The sequence below is a fragment of the Corvus brachyrhynchos genome, unplaced genomic scaffold (assembly GCF_000691975.1).
Source record: "Corvus brachyrhynchos isolate BGI_N302 unplaced genomic scaffold, ASM69197v1 scaffold155, whole genome shotgun sequence".
NCBI classification, from domain to species: domain Eukaryota; kingdom Metazoa; phylum Chordata; class Aves; order Passeriformes; family Corvidae; genus Corvus; species Corvus brachyrhynchos.
Genome location: NW_008238434.1, coordinates 2,020,201 through 2,031,181, shown reverse-complemented (window position 1 = coordinate 2,031,181; position 10,981 = coordinate 2,020,201). Strand labels below are relative to the sequence as shown.

Sequence of the window (10,981 nt, the reverse complement as noted above, 5' to 3'; positions counted from 1 at the left end):
TTCCTTCAGCTGCAGGTGAGATTCATTGTAAGAAAAAGTAAAATAAAACACATTGAGAGAGAGAGTTTAATTTGATTAGTCCTAATGAAGGACTGAAATCTTACTGTTGGTACTCTGGAATGAGATCTTAGGTTATACTGGATAATTCTGAGAAAAGTATCAGCTCAGTGCTCAGTCACTGTCAGAAAAAAGAATTGAAATATTGAGAATAATTTGTAGAAGAGTGAGGATCAAAACATCATTAGGCTACTTAAAAACCCAAGAGGAACCCAGCTCCTTGGGAATGCTGTGCCTGGATTTCTGATCTCTTCTCCAAGACATCCCAGGGAGTTCTCTGAACACAGAGAGGTGTTCACAGAACCACAGGATGGTTTGGGTTGGGAGGGACCTGGAATGGGGTCCCTGAGGGGCTTCAGGAGGGAACAGCAGGAGGGTGAGCCCAAATTCCAGCCTAAGGCCTGGCCCAGGGACCATCAGTGCATTATAGCCCCATCCATCCAATGCAGCTCAGGATGCACAGTGGAGTTGGGGCTCCAAAACCAGGACTCCCACGGAACAATCACCTTGCCCAGGTCCCTCTCAGGGCTGTCCCAGCAGATCCATCACTCCCGGAGTCCAGGATCCATTGGGAGCAGCTCTCCGGGTCATCTCTCGCCAGATCTAGGGGACTTCAGAAGAAACTAGAAAATAGTAGCTTTGAAATAAAGCAAAAGAGGTGAATCTTCACACCGGATTTAATGAAGTTTTAGACTGAAAGAGTCTTTCTTTGAAAGAGAAACAGGACAAAGTGACAGAATTAAAACACGGAAAAGCAGAACTGATGCAGGAAGTCCTAAACCTACAATGAGTGGAACACTGCACGTGGAGTAATGAAATTACCAGAGGGAAGAATCACTATCCACTTAATTAGTTCTGACATTCCAACCCATCTACCACTGGTTATTGGCAGAGACGGAGCCGGATCTACCTCTGGGTTTAGTTCAGCTGCACCTTCCAGGCAGAGCCTTGCAGGTCCAGCATGAGGCTGTGTGAGTGGTTTATTTAACTCTGCCTTAATCTGGTCTGTGGGGCTGTTTTGCTTCTCTCAGTCACTGCTCCAGCAGGTTCCTCTTCAGCTGCCTTGCACAGCAGTTGTTTTACTTCCCTGCCTTTCAAGCAATCTTCTTGGAATTCAGGCTTTCTGGAGAGGCCTTCATACAAAGGGGCTTTGATTGTACTGCATATAGATTATCAGCTCTTGCAGCTGACTTTTCTTGTTTGTTTTATCTTCTGATAGCCTTGGAAATGGTGATGCAAATCATGCATGGAATAGTTGAATATGAAAGAAAAATAAATCAGAAGATGTCCATGTCCCACTCTCTACTCATTGCCCTGTTGAAAGCTGGCGGAGGTGCTTCTCGGTCAACAAATTTACAGTGATATAAATTGGTAATAATAATCCCTGATATGCAGGTTTCAATATTTGCTGATAAATATAAAAAATTAAGCAGTTTTTGTCTTTCTGCCACATGAAAAATGTCTTTATATTCACTGACTTTCCATGGTAATGAGGTTGATAAAATAGAAAAAAAAAATGCCTTTGGGAATAAAGAGCCTGAAGTTTTCCTATAGTCAGGTGTTCTGTTAGATCTGGGAAGGCAATAATATGTGAATACACATAAAATGAGATCTTATCTCACTGTCCCAGGTTCACTGAAGTCCGGTGGAAAATACTTCAGTCTCTGCTTTCATCTTCCTGGATTTCTCCAGACTCAAACTTGGGCTTTGACATTAACATGGGCCAAACCTCATAATCCCGGCTCAGAAAGAGCTGAGTAGGGGATTTGTCCTTTCAGAGATCCATGGAATCTCGCAGTACAGGTGAAATCCCAAGGTCCTTCATTATCTCAGCTCCACTGTTAGCCTGGCCAAGCTCCCCCTGACTTTAGGTAAGACCGGAATTAATATTAATACTTCAAATTTGAATGGGAATGAATGAAACTGAAAAGCCACTGGAATATCATAATTCAGCACAAGACATGTGCATTTGCTGATTGAAGCCTTTTCTCCTGGGATTTGATTTTTTATTGGCACTCAGCCCATAGAACAGCTGATGGACACATTCCTGAAATTTTTCTGTTGATACAGGAAATTAGATTATCAAACTTAAAGTGCTTAAACTGAGATTTTCCCAAGGAGCTTGCAGTGGGTCACATCTTCGTTAATCTTTTGCCTAATAAGAGACTTCATAAACAAAGCAACATCCCAAATATCTGTGGATTGTAATAATTAACAACGAAAGTCCACGTTACACTTTAGATTCACAAGGCTGAGACAATTCCTCCCACAGAAAAGGATCTTGGTGGCATAATATAAACTTCTTATTTAAGACTTCCACAACTGTATCCATTTTCTTCCTGATTTAGTCAGCTTTGAGTGCAACAGGCTTAATTTATGATGTTTAATTGGAGCTCAATGCTTGGAGATAAAAACCACATTGTTTACTTTCTCATTCCATATTGCGCTCAAATTCACAGTGAAGTGAAAAATCTGATGTGAGAAGATTTTAAATACATCTTTGGGATTTTTTTATTCCTTTCAGACAGCTTTGAAGGAGAAAACTTGGAAAAACAAGGTCTTTCTTTAGCATAGGCAACATCATCTTATATAATGATCTAAGTTGTAGTAGCTACACCTTTTTGTAGATGAGAAGTACATATCATGCATAAAAATACACACTTGGGGAGGACTTAAACAGTGCTCTGGCAAATAAACTCAGAATACTACTTTTCAGCTAGGATATATTAAAAGTTATTACCTCCAATTAAATAAGCAAGTAGAAATTATTGTTGTAATTGTCCTTGGAAAGGAGTGCCCTGATGGAGGATATGAAAAAATGTGGAAGCATTGGTATTAAAGTCAAGCTCTCCATGGAGCTGGTGATCCTTGGGGGTCCTTTCCAGCTCAGGATGTTCTGTGATCCACCACGGTTCTCTCTGAAAGGGAGAAATGGCTCTGTTAGGGACCCAAAGATGGCAATTTCACTGAGAATTAAGACTTTCTTTTCAAAAGATAATAGTCTTCCTGAAATTTGAGCTAAGTATTTGTCAAGGCAATTTTAGCCTAAGGTTTGGGGGAGGAAATCTGAAAAGTTGTGCCATTTGGGGACAAATACCAGCAGAACAGAAGTGTTGCGTAGGTAAGTGAAGCAAAATATAACCATGGGAACTGCTGATTTTGTTCTCTTCGAGAGCCTTGTTATTTTTTTAAGCCAGGAATCGATGAACTTTTCAAAGGTGGTTTTTTTTTGGCTTAGGTAGGGAGTTGAGAAGTACATGAGGCCAGATGAAGAGCAGGGAGAACACTGCCAAACAACCCACATGCCCAAGTCGTGTGGACATAAAGCCCGTATCCATCAGCCTGGAAATTCCTTCCTTCCCAAGGCTATTAATGACTTGTGCTAGCGAGAGACGTAGAATCCTATTTACAGCAGTGCTGCACCCTCAGTTCTTCCTTTACAGCACTAATGAGGCGTTTCGGTGCTGCTGAAGGAGAGAGATTTTAATTCTTCACGTTAAGCCCCTGGCTGGGCTCCGGAGCTGCAGATCCAAGCATCTGGTGGATCATTTGCTAGCTGTCAGCAGCAAAGTCTGTCTATTTTCTGGATCAAACCGCCAGAACATCCCAGCCCTTTAACTGGGGCTCTGAAAAAAATAAAACTTGGAGGGTCATAAACTTTAATGGACTAACACAGCAAAATAGGGTAAATGATATGCATGTCTGCCCAAAACTGGGACAGGTTCTAATCTTTTCCTTCACTGCCTAAAAGGTTCATTTTCTGCTGCAGATTTAAGGCATTTAGTATAGGAAACCACAGGAGCAGTTGTGAGCCTTGGAAAATCCTGGGTTTACAGCTGTAAAAGTACTGGTAGTGAACTGATCATCTGAACATGCTGTAAAAATCATGGAATCATAGAATTTCGGAATGGTTTGGGTTGGAAGGGAATGTAGAGATCATCCAGTGCCATCCCCTGCCGTGGGCAGGGACACCTTCCACTAGCCCAGGTTGTTCCAAGCTCTGTCCAGCCTGGCCTTGGACACTCCCAGGGATGGGGCAGCCACAGCTTCTCTGGGCACCCTGTGCCAGGACCTTATCACCACCTTCAAAAATATTTGAGTGCTCACAATTCCAAACCTCTTCTGGTGGAGAACTATGGCAAATTAATTCTCCTCTTCACTTTTGCCATGTTGGATTTGCTCTTACTCCCTTTTCCATCTACCATAGATCCAGCTGGGATGTATCCTCATCAGAAGTGTGGGAAGGAAAGAAGAGCTGTGATGTCTTGAGCAGATTAGACAAACTGAAGAGCTGAAAATTTATTTTGAAAAGTGATTTTGGTCTTGTGAAGACTGAAAGCAAGATTTATTTTTTCCAGTTTCTTTGGAACCTTTCAGTATTTTCTGGGATGGATCCTTTGGAAGCCATGGTTTGTGACATCCAACATGTGCAGGGTTTTCCACCTTCCCTGGGCAGATTCCTCAGGTCTCTGCCCTCAAGCTGAGATCGAGGGCAGAAATCAGCCTCTGTCCTGGCCTGGGGAAAGTCCCCTCTGAAACCCAACAGGTTCTGCCTCAAAATTAAAATGCAAAATTTCGTGTCTTTTTTTTTTTAAAGGGGTGGGAGGGGATGGTGGTGGTGGTTGGGATTTTGTTTATTTGGTTGGGTTTTGTTGGTTTTCTTTAGAAAATTCTGTATAAACTCCAATACGACCTTTCCATAGAATCATGGAATCATTAAGGTTGGAAAAGACCTCCAGGATCATCAAGTCCAACCTTCCACTGAATCCCACCATGTCACTAAACCAAATCATGGAGTTCCACATTCAGTTGTTTTTTGGACACTTCCAGGGATGGGGACTCCACTGCTGCCTGTCTCAGTGCCTGATCAGCCTTTCTGTGAGGAAATTTTTCCCAATAGCATCAAATCCTGTCCCTTAGTAATATCACATCCTGATACCAAACAAAATAATTTCCCCACATGAACATTTAACACACATTTTTATGCTTCATTCATACCTGGCTTTTCTTTTGAATTTTAGCCTTTCATTATCTTGAAGCTGAAGGAATGAACTCCCACTTAAAAACATCAGGACACTTTACCTGGGGAAATAAACTGATTTATGCAAAGACATTCTAGTTCTATTAAATAAAATTCTAATGGTTTTATTTACAACTATTTTAGAATAATTAGTATCTGATAGAGTTATTAAGTTTGACAGGAAAGGTAGGAAACTGTTATTGCTTTACAAGTATTTCCTTCTAAATCTTTCAGGCTAAACAGTTACTTTATTGTTCATAAATTTTTCCTAAAGGGTTGTTATTAGTGGACCAGTATTTTTATTTTATATACCATGTTTTACTAATGACAGCATATATGAGGCCATTGTTCCCTCAGAAAATTCCTGTGTTCAATCATTATGTGCAAAAGCTTTAGATACTCTTCTATTTAATCACTTTTTTTTTAAGATATGTATTCAGTTAAAGTTTCCTCCATAGCTGGAGAAAGGTATTTAACACTTCTCCAAGCAGTTTATCAAATATCCCCCTTGCCAAGTTGCCTATTAATTTAGTCATCACCACTTGTCACCAGGTTTGAATAAATGAGCATTTTCAATAAACCTAAGGCAGCTCTGAAAGCAGATGCTAATTTTGTATTCATGCTCCTCTGAAAATAAGAGTCAAAATACTCAGATGGTAAAACCACCAAAACAAGAAAAAAATGTGTTCAGTTGTTCTCTTTTAAGAAAGACATAATTAATATTATTTAGCTGTCTTTCAGGGCTTTATTGGTACTTCATATATAACCTTGCACTCTGAAAGTGCCAAACCCATGTTTAATTCTGACTGCCAACCAAGGCATGCCTTCTGACAATTAAGAGGTAATTAAACAATTGGACAGAAGTTAATAATGAAGAACTAGGCATATCTTTTGAAATGACAGAATTGAAAAATTCTAATTTTGGTTTGTTGTTTACAATGGACAATTTTGTCTGTCTGTGCTCCTCCTTCCATGTCCCTTGCACAAGGGAGTCCCCTGTACCTGTCCCATCAGGGTGTGCTCACCATCTCCCATTTTGTGCAGGAAAGTTCTGACTCCTCATCTGTTCTGTTGTCTCATTCCAACTTTGTGCCACAACTGGTCTTTTATCAAAATCACTCCTGTAATTTTTTGGCTTTGAACCAACTCTGCTCACCTTGCACTCCCGGAGCAGCCCACATGTGCTAATCCTTCTGATTTTCTGTCTCATTATCATCAGCTGAGGTTATTTTTTTCAGCACAGGTGCATTCACATGACAGATGACTGTGTCAGTCTGATCTGATCCTTCCAGTCTGGAGACTGGGATGTGGCAGAGACAAATGACTCTTCCATTTATTTTTGCTTTGCCTGGGAAGATGGTGGCTGCCTTATCCCTGGAAGTGTCCTAGGCCAGGTTGGATGGGACTTGGAGCAACTTGGGATATTAGAAGGTGTCCCTGCCTGTGGCATGGAGTGGAATGAAATTAATTTTAAGGTCCCTTCCAACCCAAACCGTTCTGGGATTCCATGCAACCCTTGGCAAAATAAGTTCCCCTGACAGGCTCGTGGAGCCTCGAGTTTATCTGTGATTTAATAAATAATGCATGGAAAACACAAATAACAATATATTAATTGTGAGTGTCTCAGCAAAGAGAAATTGAAGAAGACTCAGCATCCAGCCTTAGGTGGGAGGGCACTGCCAGAAAGAAAAGCTCCTTCCATCCATGCTGAGTGATGAATAATTGTAGACAATCCGTTGGAACTTATTCCCAGGAAGCTCGTCCTGCCAGTCTGGGCTAAATGTGCTGAAAGGAGGAACTAATTAGTGAGTAAGTTGCTTCCACCAAGTTGAGTGGGCATCAATCACATTCTGCAACTGGGGCAACCCAGCACTGGGCAGCCCCGCACGGCTGCTGTTGTTCGGGAATGGGATCCCAACGAGCCCGGCCCAGCTGCTGTTGTTTGGGAACGTGCTCCCGAGGTGCCCAAGGAGCTGCCAGCCAGCACCAGGTAGAGGCAGCGTGTCATTTGTCTTGTAGGACATGAGAGGATTCTGTTTAGTCCCTTTGTTGGGTGTTTTGGTGTTTGTTTGTTTTTTATGCAGGAAGACAAGCTGGAGTTCCGTGATTAATATGGAATCTGTTGCACTTCCAAATCTCCCTGCGTACAAATACAGATTGGGATCAAAGTGCCTTAGTGTTAAATAAGCCATATCATCCAACAGAGAGTTTGTGTCGGGTTTTTGCTCTTTAATGGCTTTGTGCCAGCTGTGCAGGGCTGTTGGGATTCGATCTGTCAGGGAATCTGCTGGCTAAAACTTAATCCATCAGCAGTTTTGAACAAATCAGAATCATAAAACCACTGAGGTTGGAAAAGACCTCCAAGATCATCCCTGAAATTGTTCAAGGCCTGGTTGGGTGGGGCTTGGAGCATCTTGGGATAGAGGAAGGTGTCCCTGCCCATGGAAGGGGGTGGAATGAGGTGACCTCTAAGATCCCTTCCAACCCAACCCATCTTGTGATATTAAAGCTGCCCTGCTTTGTTTTCTAGCCTCAAAAGAAGATATGAGCAGGTTACAGAGAGCCATAATGAGCCATGAAGTGGGATCAGACTGGAGAAATGTGTCTCATCAAGCACAGCAAAGTCTGTGTGTGGGCAGGCAGGGGTTTTGGAGGGAGCACCTATTTCTCTGCTGCTGAAAAGTTTCTTGCTCTCCATTGTCATGCAACTTCCAGCTTGAGATGGTGAAATGTTGGAATTGGCACTGGAATACATTTTGTGCACAGCCTCTCCTTTATTTCCCGACCCCTGTCAGTGCCTGCTCTCTCCACCTCTGCTTTGTAGTCACAAAAGAATGAAATCCTGTCAGTGGCTCCTCCAGGCAGCAGGGCCAGCATTTACAACTGAATAAAACATCTGCATTTTCTTTCCAATTAGCCATTTTGGCTTGTATTTCATGCAGTCCTACTCGTGCATACAGGGCTTAAGGGCAAACCTTTTCTACCAACCCATAATAAACTGTTCACCTGAAGTAAAAAAAACCTCACACCTTTTCTTTTCGGGAGACCCTTGGTTTCACATGAAGGGTGGACCAAAGTGAGCTCCTGGGGAGTTTGCTCACAATGTGAGACTAATTCTGAACATTCAGCCCCCTTTTTTCACACCGAAGTGCTTCCACGGGTTTCAGGCTATTTCCTTTTAAGCTTTTAAGTAGATAGTTTATCACGGAGTGACACAAGACTGCTTCCTTCTTTAGAGCCTTTTAAAGATATTCTGTGGCTTTGTTTTATTCAACTTAGGCAAAAGCATAAAGCTTTAAAGGCATTTTTTAACTGTTACATTATAGATGTTCTTCTTTGTAGCAAAAGAAAAAAGCCCAAAACTTAGTGATTTCTAAAGATTTATAAGGTCTTTTGTTTTTCTGTTTTTCCTCCCTCTTTCAAGCTTCTAAACAAACATCAAAGCCTTAAATGGAGACGCAGCATCCAAGTGCTTTTTTCTGATACTGGGTGGAAGGTGCACAAAAGGAAAAAAAAAAAAGAATTTCCAGCTATGGAACAGAAAAGGCATGGACCAGACACTGGTGATATGGACAGCTCCTGCCTGCAGCACCACTGTGGTCCTCTCCAGACACAGGAAACAGCTCTTGGCACAGTCTTTTTGTCTCTTCAGCCCTTCTGCTGAGACTGCAGATGGAATTACCTGGGCAGTTGGTGGGGATGTCCCCACTCAGGTGCAAATTACTTCATTCCAGTGTGGCCAGGAAATTCAACCAGATAATACAATTGCTATGCAGCCAGGCAGGCTTCAGATTATAGTCTGCCAATAGAAAAAGTTTGGAGTCAGAGGACACAAAAGGTTATTGACATATGAGCTTCAAATTTTTATGAAGCTCAGTGTGCTTAATTTGACCCAGCTGGAGTCTCTGGGAACATTTTAGGGACACACATGATGGGAAAGGTTGCAAAACTGCTGCCCAGTCTCCATGAAAGATAATTGTCTGCACTGGAGGTGACTCATAACTGCCTTTTTCTCCTTTAAAATAAGAAACCTTTCATAAAATATAAGCAATTTCCTCACTCACCTGTCTTCCACACTTGACAGATGAATTGCTGTGAAAAGTCTTTCGAAGAAGCATCTGATCAAGGTTCCCCCTCCACCTTCCATTTGAAAAACTGCTACGTGTGCAAAAATTCCCAGGAAAGGGAACAAACAAAAAAATCAGGAGTGACTCTGAAGTTAAAAAATCCATGTAAGAACATCCTCAATTCCCTTTTTTTGTAACGGAAAGACACAGGCTTTTAGGTGGGAGAATTTTTAGTCTGTAAATCAACATTTGCTTCAGCTTTTATAGATCTTTACCATGGCAGGAGAGTGTTGGTGGATGACTGCATGTGACTGCACTTCCAGGAGGACTCTCTCCTTAAAACACTGAGCTTATCTCTACAGAAATTTCCTCTTGTGAACTCTGCCTAAATGGGGTAAACACAGCTCAGACAATTCCGTTTGCCAAGGGATGGAGATGGGGATCACTTTGGGGTGGAAGGATGCTGAGACCAGCCTGACTCATCCATCCCAAAGTTAAACACTCTGAGGAGAAATGTTCCTGAGATCCTGACAGAGGAACCAACAGGTGACAGGGCTGACAACTGATCTGACCCAGCCTGGGGACATCTGACATCAGTCACTTTATGCCGTCAAAGCCCAGCCCCACTTTTTAATGGGAAGATCTTCTAACACCCCCTTCTGGGAGTGTGTGGCGATTCCTCCCTGGAGTGGGGACATCCTCAAGGTCACTCCTTGAGGGTGAGGAAAGAGATTTGGTCACTGGGATGGGGGAGTGACATCAATCTCTACCTAATAACTGTTCTTCTAGCTTTGATGTCATTGCTTCAATAAATAAGGCACCGTATTAGTTATAGCTGCCTGTACTGTGTAAATAATTCTGATTAAGATCTTTCAGTTTAAGCATTACCATTATCACCATCATTCTAATTGCAGGGATACAACTCAGGAAGGGCCTAGGAATGGGGAAGAGGATGGTTTTTTATCTTCTTATTTGAGATTTTCAGCCTATGCTGCTGAGATAGGATTTACTTTACCCTCTTCACCTAATAAACATTTACTGGAGAAATGATTTTCCCTTTGTGGGCCCTATTGGAAAAATGAGCCTTCTGAACACTGAAATAATTGGAAATCTTGGATATTTGGTAGTCTCCAAGGCCTTGTGTTTTGCTGACACAGAGATGTCCCTCTGGCTCCCAGGTCAAATAAAAACAGTGACACAATTCAGGGGTTGCCTTTTCCTATTCTTAAAAGCTCTGGAGAAATGGACACCACTAACTGTGAGTTTTCTCAGTCAGCTGGGGCGTTTGCACTGATAAACAATAACTCAGCATTCCCTTTTCACCCTGAATTTCCTGAAGGAACTGAAAATGCAGGGCTGGCAAATGCTTAATGTGTGTATTTCTGATTGCTTGTATAGGAGAGGTTGGTCAGACATTGGAAAGGGCTGCCCAGGGAAGTGGTGGAGTCACCATCCCTGGAAGTGCTCAAAAGATGTGCATGTGGCACTTGTGGACATGGTTTAGTGCCGGGTTAATGGTTGGACTCAATGATCTTGGAGGCCTTTTCCAACCTTAATGGTTCCCTGATTCTATATGTGTGCTGTAGTTTTAATTAGACATTTTAAATAGGCTGCTATGATGGGATTTTTATTCATTTATTATTCCTTAATTACTTAGCTAGTCTATTATAATTGAAATATGTGTTCTGTGGTCTCGTTTGAAAAGAGATTGAAAACTAAACATAGGAGCTTCTCAGTGGATGCATTAATTGGGAAGTCAGATAATCAATAAGGGGAAAAACTAAATTAGGGACAATTTAAAATACTCGTGGCAAAGCTATTCAATCAAGGAAATTGA

General features: G+C 41.9%; 1 long non-coding RNA gene across 1 annotated transcript; it reads right to left on the bottom strand.

The window, feature by feature from the left end:
* Positions 1-914: 914 nt before the first annotated feature.
* On the bottom strand, positions 915-9,444 carry LOC108447197. The gene is made up of 3 exons (XR_001862613.1): positions 9,142-9,444; positions 8,760-8,876; positions 915-2,975 (listed from the first exon to the last, which is right to left on the bottom strand). It is a non-coding gene; the product is annotated as an uncharacterized LOC108447197 (long non-coding RNA).
* Positions 9,445-10,981: the final 1,537 nt, after the last annotated feature.